The sequence below is a fragment of the Ochlerotatus camptorhynchus genome, unplaced genomic scaffold (assembly GCF_037179485.1).
Source record: "Ochlerotatus camptorhynchus isolate MF236.1 unplaced genomic scaffold, CSIRO-AGI_Acam_v1.1 ptg000565l, whole genome shotgun sequence".
Classification (NCBI taxonomy): Eukaryota; Metazoa; Arthropoda; class Insecta; order Diptera; family Culicidae; genus Ochlerotatus; species Ochlerotatus camptorhynchus.
In genome coordinates, this window is record NW_027041047.1 from 1 (window position 1) to 10,135 (window position 10,135).

At 36.6% G+C, this 10,135-nt stretch overlaps 1 long non-coding RNA gene across 1 annotated transcript; it reads left to right on the forward strand.

The window, feature by feature from the left end:
* Window positions 1-8,086: 8,086 nt before the first annotated feature.
* LOC135713541 (uncharacterized) lies at window positions 8,087-9,719 on the forward strand. The gene is made up of 3 exons (XR_010518746.1): window positions 8,087-8,195; window positions 8,264-8,388; window positions 9,303-9,719. It is a non-coding gene; the product is annotated as an uncharacterized LOC135713541 (long non-coding RNA).
* The last annotated feature ends 416 nt before the right edge of the window (window positions 9,720-10,135 follow it).

Below are 10,135 nucleotides of genomic sequence, written 5' to 3' on the forward strand. Positions count from 1 at the left end.
GGATAGAAGCCACTTTTATACAACGTTCTGACAGCTGCTTTGAAATTTAGCAGAGAGGAAACCTGAGAGGCGTTTGTTACACTCTTTTATGACTCCTAAATATTAATTGAACAGCAAGCGGTGAAAAGCGTTTATAACACTTTTCAATGACTCCTTAATAACCGGATAGAAGCAACTTTTATACAACGTTTATAGATACATATTTAAACTCAAGCTTTATTGTTTTGGTGAAAGCTCTAATACAACGTTTGTAGACACCTCCTAACAGCTGCTTCGAAATGTATTAGAGATTGAACCTGAGAGGCGTTTGTTACACTCTTTTATGACTCCTAAATAATCACTATACAGCAAGCGGTGAAAAGCGTTTATAGCACTTTTTAATGACTCCTTAATAACCGTTGTGTAAGTACTCACAATATTTACAGATTAAAATTAGTTTAACAATTGTTGTGGTACGCCAAAATAATTGCTTGTACAGTTTTTATTAATTTAATTTATTTGTGCACATTGAAAAAATACGTAATTATGCCATAATTCACATTATAGAGCATATACGTACACCGAACGTAAACAATCCATTTAAGAGTGCTCCAAGCAGCTTTTGAAGCGTTTAACCAAAAAGGAAATACAATTACATTCTTGTACAACTTTGGAAGCTATTATTCAACGTTTGATCAACTCAGGTGTTTTATAAGAGCTCCCAATGGTTTATTTTGATGCGTTTATTCCACGTTCTATATAGCTCTTGTCAATCGGTTTAACTAAGGTGCTATAAAAGTTATCGTAGGTCTTATAAAGCATATAGTTAAACCGAACGTAAACAATCATTTAAGAGTGCTCCAACAGCTTTTAAAACTTTTAATCAAATGGCAATACAACTACATTCTTGTTCAACTCTGGAAGCAATTATTCAACGTTTGATCAACTCAGGTGTTTTATAAGAGCTCCAAATGGTTTATTTTGATGCGTTTATTCCACGTTCTATATAGCTCTTGTCAATCGGTTTAACTAAGGTGCTATAAAAGTTATCGTAGGTCTTATAAAGCATATAGGTAAACCGAACGTAAACAATCATTTAAGAGTGCTCCAAGCAGCTTTTGAAGCGTTTAACCAAAAAGGAAATACAACTACATTCTTGTACAACCCTGGAAGCTATTATTCAACGTTTGATCAACTCAGGTGTTTTATAAGAGCTCCCAATGGTTTGTTTTGATGCGTTTATTCCACGTTCTGTATAGCTCTTGTGAATCAGTTTAACTAAGGTGCTATAAAAGTTCTCGTAGGTCTTATAAAGCATATAGTTAAACCGAACGTAAACAATCATTTAAGAGTGCTCCAACAGCTTTTAAAACTTTTAATCAAATGGCAATACAACTACATTCTTGTTCAACTCTGGAAGCAATTATTCAACGTTTGATCAACTCAGGTGTTTTATAAGAGCTCCAAATGGTTTATTTTGATGCGTTTATTCCACGTTCTATATAGCTCTTGTCAATCGGTTTAACTAAGGTGCTATAAAAGTTATCGTAGGTCTTATAAAGCATATAGGTAAACCGAACGTAAACAATCATTTAAGAGTGCTCCAAGCAGCTTTTGAAGCGTTTAACCAAAAAGGAAATACAATTACATTCTTGTACAACTTTGGAAGCTATTATTCAACGTTTGATCAACTCAGGTGTTTTATAAGAGCTCCCAATGGTTTATTTTGATGCGTTTATTCCACGTTCTATATAGCTCTTGTCAATCGGTTTAACTAAGGTGCTATAAAAGTTATCGTAGGTCTTATAAAGCATATAGTTAAACCGAACGTAAACAATCATTTAAGAGTGCTCCAACAGCTTTTAAAACTTTTAATCAAATGGCAATACAACTACATTCTTGTTCAACTCTGGAAGCAATTATTCAACGTTTGATCAACTCAGGTGTTTTATAAGAGCTCCAAATGGTTTATTTTGATGCGTTTATTCCACGTTCTATATAGCTCTTGTCAATCGGTTTAACTAAGGTGCTATAAAAGTTATCGTAGGTCTTATAAAGCATATAGGTAAACCGAACGTAAACAATCATTTAAGAGTGCTCCAAGCAGCTTTTGAAGCGTTTAACCAAAAAGGAAATACAACTACATTCTTGTACAACTCTGGAAGCTATTATTCAACGTTTGATCAACTCAGGTGTTTTATAAGAGCTCCCAATGGTTTGTTTTGATGCGTTTATTCCACGTTCTATATAGCTCTTGTCAATCGGTTTAACTAAGGTGCTATAAAAGTTATCGTAGGTCTTATAAAGCATATAGGTAAACCGAACGTAAACAATCATTTAAGAGTGCTCCAACAGCTTTTAAAACTTTGAATCAAATGGCAATACAACTACATTCTTGTTCAACTCTGGAAGCAATTATTCAACGTTTGATCAACTCAGGTGTTTTGTAAGAGCTCTCAATTGTTTGTTGGGAAACATGCCGTGCGATAGCTCTTTCTTCATGGATTTTCATGAATATGCTTTCTATAGACTTAAAGTGAATCATTGACCACATTGACCGCTCTCGGAACCACTGGATACCCCCGGGAGAACCTGTAGCAGGGGACAATTGGGTTTTTACTCAAAAACATTCCGTACGACAGCTCTTTCTTCATGGATTTTCATGAATATGCTTTCTATAGAATTGAAGTGGATCATTAACCACATTGACCTTTCCGGAGTCACTGGAATGCCCTGGGGGGAACCTGTAGTAGGATGCAATCACATTTTTACACAAAGCAATGCCATTGGGGAGCTCATTCTGGAACCAGCAGATGCCCCAGGATAACATGTAAGAGGAAAATTTTATTTTCACTTCACAAAACCATTCGACAGCTCGAACTATCTGAAGTCTTGAAATGGACCATTGACTACTAGCAGTGGATAGGGAGATTAGGTCTTTAAACTCTGGTTGTAGTCCAATAAAAGTCTCTCTCTTGTATTAATGTAAGGTGTAGCAACAACTCTTTAATGCCTATTCATGAAAAACCATGAAGAATGAGCTTTCGCACAGCATGTTTTGGTGTTAAAATGCAATTGTCCTCTGCTCCAGGTTCCCCCGGGGGCATACCGGAGGTTCCGAGAGCGGCCAATGTGGTAAATGATTCACTTTAAGTCTATAGAAAGAATATACATGAAAATCCATGAAGAAAGAGCTGTCGCACGGCACGTTTTTGAGTTAAAACGAAATTGTCTCCTGCTACAGGTTCTCTCGGGGCATCTCAGTGGTTCCGAGAGCGGCCAATGTGGTCAATGATCCACTTTAAGTCTATAAAAAGAATATTCATGAAAATCTATGAAGAGAGAGCTGTCGCACGGCATGTTTTTGAGTAAAAATGCAATTGCATCCTACTACTGGTTCCCCCGGGGGTATCCCGTGATTCCGAGAGCTGCCAATGTGGTCACTGATCCATTTGAAGTTTAATGAATACCTATTCATGAAAAACCATGAAGAATGAGCTGTCGCACGGCATGTTTTGGTGTAAAAATGCAATTGTCCTCTGCTCCAGGTTCCCCCGGGGGCATACCGGAGGTCCCGAGAGCGGCCAATGTGGTCACTAATCCATTTAAAGTCTATCAAAAGCCTATTCATGAAAAAGCTTGCATAAAAAGCTGTCACACGGCATGTATTGGTGTAAAAACGCAATTGACCCCTGCTATAGGATCTCTCGGGGGTATCCCGTGATTCCAAGAGCGGCCAATGTGGTCAATGATTCATTTGAAGTTTATGAAAAGCCTATTCTTGAAAAACCATGAAGAACCCTCCACCAGAACCGATTCCAGGGAAATGGCCATATCTCGTTGATTATAGGCCGATTTTAGTTCTTGGCATATGATTCGCTTTAGAAATTGTTTTTCTTCCGTTGTATTTACTAAATATATATATATATATTTAACTAGCATCATATATAAAATTTCACCAAAAATTTAGCAAGTTAGACAAGCCCTCCGGAAACCCGGAATATCTCCGGTATCCGGTGACCAGGATTATTTTAGTGGCTACACCGTAGAACAATATTAGTTTTCCAGTCAAATGCTCTTAGAAGATTTAAAATCGGATCATATTTGATGAAGTTACAACACTCCAAAGTTGACCAAAAATTTGCCTATCCTAGTTATTTTGAGTAAGCACTGTATTTTTATTATTAATTTATTATTTTATTCATTTACCAATTAATTTTTATTTCGTCCCTTGTTATTTATTTTTTGCCGACACCCCCCCCCCCCTCCGATTTGAGTGACGTCGGACATAAAATGAAATTAATATTTGCATCAGCCTAACTAATTATCCTGAAATTCAATTAAAAAATGGTTTTAGCAAAGTTGTAGCTGAGAAAATTTTCATATAAGTTCAGATGGCTAAACATACCGGTAAATCATTATGGGGCTGTCCATAAACTACGTAGACAGTTTAGGGGGGGGGGGGTTGACAATTATCCACGGTCCATACAAATTTTAAATTTTTTGTATGGACAATTGTCTACGCATGGGGAGGGGGGGGATCAAGAATCCCAAAAAACTGTCTACGTAGTTTATGAACAGGCCCTATGTTGCAATGTTAGGACGAGGTGAAGAAAAAGTTTTGTTTACCTATGGTAAATACCATATAAACTTAAGAGGGCTAGTGCAGTATGAGTTCGCAACCAAATGAAATTTTGGGAGAATATCTGGACCTGACTTAGAGCAAATCGGATTGGAGCAAAATCGATATTTTGAGTCACTCTTATATTTATATATATATACTCGATGGTCCTTTCAATATCGAGTTGGGGAGAGTTGACTGTAAACATAATACTTTAATGGTGGTAAGCTCCAACTGGTATTATCCTCGGATTTAATCCCGATCAAGAATATCAACATTTTACACACCTTTCAAACAGGGACGGGATTAAAAGTTAATCCGAGTTGGAGCTTACCGCCATAAATAATACACACTTCTTAAATAACCCTGGTTTAAGGACAATGTTCATGGAAGCCTATAATTCTATTTGTTTCACCGTTTTGTAGTATCTCGAGTACACAACAGTCTATGAACTTAATGTATAAAGTTGAAAATCATGGCTCAATAGAAACTAGTAATCTGAGTCATTTTTTTAATTAACACAGCCGATGGATGATTGATTAGATTTGTGCCAAGTGGCTTTGATGAACTTTGTCCATAGATTCTTTTTTTCTTTCAAGATGCTCTGGGATGAACTGGATTAACAGATAATTAATAACTAGTTTAGGCATAGTTCATAATGTTACTTATTTTTAACGATAATATTTTTATCATTTTTATTACAATGCCTATCCGTTTTTTGCAACATGCTTTTTCGATATTTTTTTCCAATACCACTGATCGCTAAAGAATGTTGTAGTAAATAAACCCACACATCGATTTTTAAAAATGGAGAGAGAAAAAAATATCACTTGTTGCCAAGAACGGGAAGGCAGAGTATTCATGTTTATAAACTTCCGTAATTTGCTCATGGATGTAACCTCTTCTTTATAGCTCACGGAATTACCTATGACGCTCTTATGCTTATGAATGACAATGATTTGATAGATATGGATATAACACAGAAAGGCCCTCGAGTCATAATTATGAACTTCGTGAAAAACAATCGGCGCATACGACGGACACATCTACGGATCTCGTGAATAGTGATCGAGACCCTCCATTACTTGTGCCATCCGATTTCTCGGTAAGTGTTCAAACTTTTTTCCAGGGTGTGTCTAAAGCGATTTCCTGAAGAGTTCACAAATGGCCTTCATAATGGCTGATTTACTCTCGGATTTACTCTATAACTTCAAGTTTTCCAGAGCACTAATCTCGGATATAATTGCAACAACGCTCATGAAATTGGAACTTCTTGTTTGCTTCACTGCAGCAAATGTTCATGTACTTCCACTTCGAATATTCAATCACACAAATCTCGGAAATCAGTGCCTCATTTCACCTGAAATTGCTACTCCATGTATGCCGCAGTGCAGCAAACGTGAAGTACTAATTTCATTGTTGTACGTGTCATGGAAGCTGAGATTTGTGCACTTAAACTTTTGAAGTGGTAACGAAAGCAAGGATCTCACAACGAGTCACCTTAAAAATACAATTCAATTTAATACAATTTAATAACAAAGAAACTTATCAGATTTCAGAAATCAAAACAACGTTGGAAAATACGCCGAAATTTCGTAATATTTTGTATGGTCAACTAAACAATGACCAAGTTCCGGGGTTATTAGAAATGGTCAGAATAATTTGCAACCATTTTTTTGAAGATCGTGTTCTGAATCACCAGACGTAAGTCTCTCTTTCTCCCGTCGCTCCATTGGTCTTCCTTTCAAGCTTCGGTGAAACGGATGAGCGAAAGAGCGCTCGACTTTGATAGTTTTCTCTTTCATGAAACACATCAACAGAGGTTTCATGACGTATATGACGGAAAATGAAATAACACATTTAAAGCATTTCTCACGTGAAAACACGTGAAGATTACACGTAATATTTTTAATTTATCTTCCATCCATATATTTATCTAAAAAAAATTATCAAAAACGAGACATAACGCATTTTAAACAAATTGAAAGATCGGTGATAGAGTGTTCGTGAAAGGGGATTGAAAGCCATAATGAGGTTCGTTTAACTATAAAATCGACGTTAGTTACATTGAAAGCGATGAGCAAAGCAACGACGAGAAGTTCCACAGCCAGTGTTTCCTTCTAAGCGTGCTTCTTTTTCACTATCATTTCTTGCTGATAGTCTAGCTAGGCGTTATAGAAATGAAGCGTCGAACACGTATGTATGAGAGAAAAATAAACACGAGTTCATTTTAGAGCTTCGAAAATGTAGAGCCCTGGTGTTCACTGTGTTCTGATAGGCCAATGGAATGCAATAAGCACATTTTATGGACGTGATTTTGGTTTTGAACGAAAAAACTGGTTTTGAAGTTAAAAAAAAATCAATAATGGCTGTTTGAACCTTAAAGATAGCTTACCTATTTACGAGATTTAACACAATTACAATGTGTTTTGTAAATAACCTGTTGAAATTAAATCCTCGAATAGTTAAATTGAATTCATTGATTTAATTAAACCATTTCCACGAAAATCTTTTTGATCTTTTTGTGATGCAATTTTTTTTGCTGCTAGGTATTACATTCATGTCTGTGGATTTCAGAATCTAGGCGGTTTTGTTTACATCTCAGTATCTGTCTCAGATAAATCTACATAAATATTCAAGAAAAAATGCGATATGTGTTAATTTCAAATTTGGAGGAGCTTAAATCTCGATGAACATTTCAAATGGTCCTATCTGCTTTGATCGATTCTCTTAATCGACTTTCTCTTTTCATAACCACTGCTATGCAAACAGATTTCGCGCTAATTCTACCACATATTTTGATAAAGGAAGTTCTTATCTAGCGTCCAAAATGTCAAATACAACAGGGAAAGGTTTTGCAGTTGAGTTATTGACGAAAGAGAAAGTCGATGAAGAGAATCGATCAATGCAGATAGGACCATTTGGCGAAAAACAATAGCTCGCTAGGAATATTTGTGAAGCATTTCCGCAATTAAAAAAGACAAAAACAAATGTCAATGGTCCTGACGAGGTACACGAGGTATCGAGCACAGTTAGTTAAATTTTTCTAAGGTTTTGTTTTATTTATTTTTAGTCATTTTTCTTCTGGTCAAATGGCGGTGCATGTAAAGGGCCGCACACTGGCCTGATTGAACAGAGGACCAACAATATGCGCAAAAAGGTCCCTAAAGAAAATCGGAAAATTATGAGAAAAACTTCATGTTCCTTGAATTCAGATGAAGAAGATCGTCACGCTGAAGCTACTAAGTTTTCCGCTAAAAAATGTGCCACCTTAACGCCAACGCCGGAAAACTGCCACATTATTTCTTATATGATGTATGAAGCCACCCCGCTCCATAAGTCGATGCTAAGCAGAAATCGTAGCGTTTCCGACATCATTCGTCAATTTCCGCATCTTCGATCTTACCATGGCTTGTTGGTATTTACTACAAACTTTGAATTGAAAAAGTAACTGTAGCATAGATATTCTATTCTTTTTAGATACAACAAGCGTACAATAGGCCCACAGGAAACTGTACATCAGCACCAGATCTAAAGGGATTTTTATCAAAATCGTTGTTGTTACGACGTGACATTTTCAATTTCATCGATGATGGTATGTTTAAATGCATTTTTTAATTCCTAAGAATATGCATTAACAAAAGATTTTTTTCTTTGCTCTAGAGTACATTCGGGCGTGTTTGATAATCATGAGGCAGTTGCCCGTTCGTGGCTGTAAACGTGGTAGAGAAAAGGAATGTATGTCAGTCGATGAAGTATCAGCAGCTCCATTTATACGATGGGTTAAGGTATAGTATTTCACCGTTTTTTCAACAATTTTCTCTTCCCCGAATGCACTAGATAAAAATTTCGTTTGATGTCGAGTTTAGCAATACACTAAATTTGGTATTTACCCTTTTTTTCTCCGCGGTAGTCATTATTTGCTTAGATTTCTTCAGAAATGCGTTTTAAACGTATCTTCGTTTGGTTCTTCCTGTTTTTTTTTCGGAATTTTCGTGGTTTTGAAATTTACACTTTTTTCCACATTTACGCTGTTTTTTTTACGTGGCACGTAACCCTCTTGTAAAAACCGAGTTGAGTATCCTGATCTATTATTGTCAGGAGGGTAAATATGAGGTCTACCCCTCTGACAATTATTAGTTCACCGCCAAAAATTAGCTCTCAAGGATTTAGTATATCCATATACTGCCGTCATACGCATAATTGTCCCATGGTCCATAATGAATACATAGAACATGGGACAGTTATGCGTATAACGGCAGTTATAGGTCACAAAACTGATCAAAAATTTAAGCTTAGCAATGATCAACCACACTTTTTACGAAAATTATTAAAATTCAGCTATGTATATTAAGGTGATTCCCTGTAGCGTCCTTTTTCGTGTTACACTTCGCAACTTTACATGTGAAAATAATAAGGTTTCTGTGAATGTATGTAGCTAAAACTACTACTTGTTGTTTGCTGCGTAGAAGCAAGGAATGTCTGAAATTTTCAGATGTATACACCTCGTAGATCTTGAGATGTGTGCTCTTAAACTTGCGAGGTGTGATGGAAAAACGGACTCTACGAGGAAACACCTTAAGGGATCTTTTCAACGGTCGTGTTTGTATCGCATGGGTATTGGACACTTGAGGAATCTACAAGGAATCACCTTCAAAATGTCTACGATTCTAGTCCTTAAAATGCTATTGTATATTTTCAGATTGAGGACCAATACAGTCACTTGCATGGTGGCCAATACCCTGCGCACCTGGCGTGTATCGCCGATGTCTTCAAGAAGGGTTCCTACTACGTGGTTCATGGAACAGAGCACGTCGACTGCGGGGATGACTCGGTGCAAGCCATTGATGTTTTTTTATAAATCCTTTAAGGTCTTTAATTTACCTGTTCCGACCCTGCTGAGATCACTTCATGACTCATTCAGTATTATTCATTATAAGACATTCACACAGAGCAGAAGTGTTCAAGTGAACTTGTTAGTGCAGGCTCAGTAATCGCTTATTTTTGTAGCTCTTGTGTTTTCGCACAGTAACCAGCTTTTCGTCCCTATTCCCGTTTTCAAACAAATCGAATCCGCCATACAAAATTATGTTTTGAATCGTTTGAAAACGATAATAGGTGTTTTTATTTTATGCACATGCATTTGAGAATAAAAAAAAAAATACATAGCATTGTAAACTTACGGTAAACTTGTTTAATGAGGGTCTAGGATAAGAGAGGATCGAATTCGAAACAAACTGCCTCGGCAAGCTGCGTCTAGGTGGTTCATAGTAACCCTTTAAATAAAAACAAAATTAAGATAAGCACTGCTCGATTGCCTTCGTTTGGCTCAAAATCAATTCTCCTCTCCTCTCCTCTTTATCCTAGACTGTCTTATACTAAACTGTCCAATTTATTTTAAACGTTCATTCAAAAAAAGAAATTTTTCCAACACAATTCAACGGGGTTTCCTCCAGGGTTTTCTCGCTTTTTTTCTTTTTTCCCCTGGGTAGAAAGTTACCCATTTTGAAAGTTCGGTTCTACGAACTCATTTTT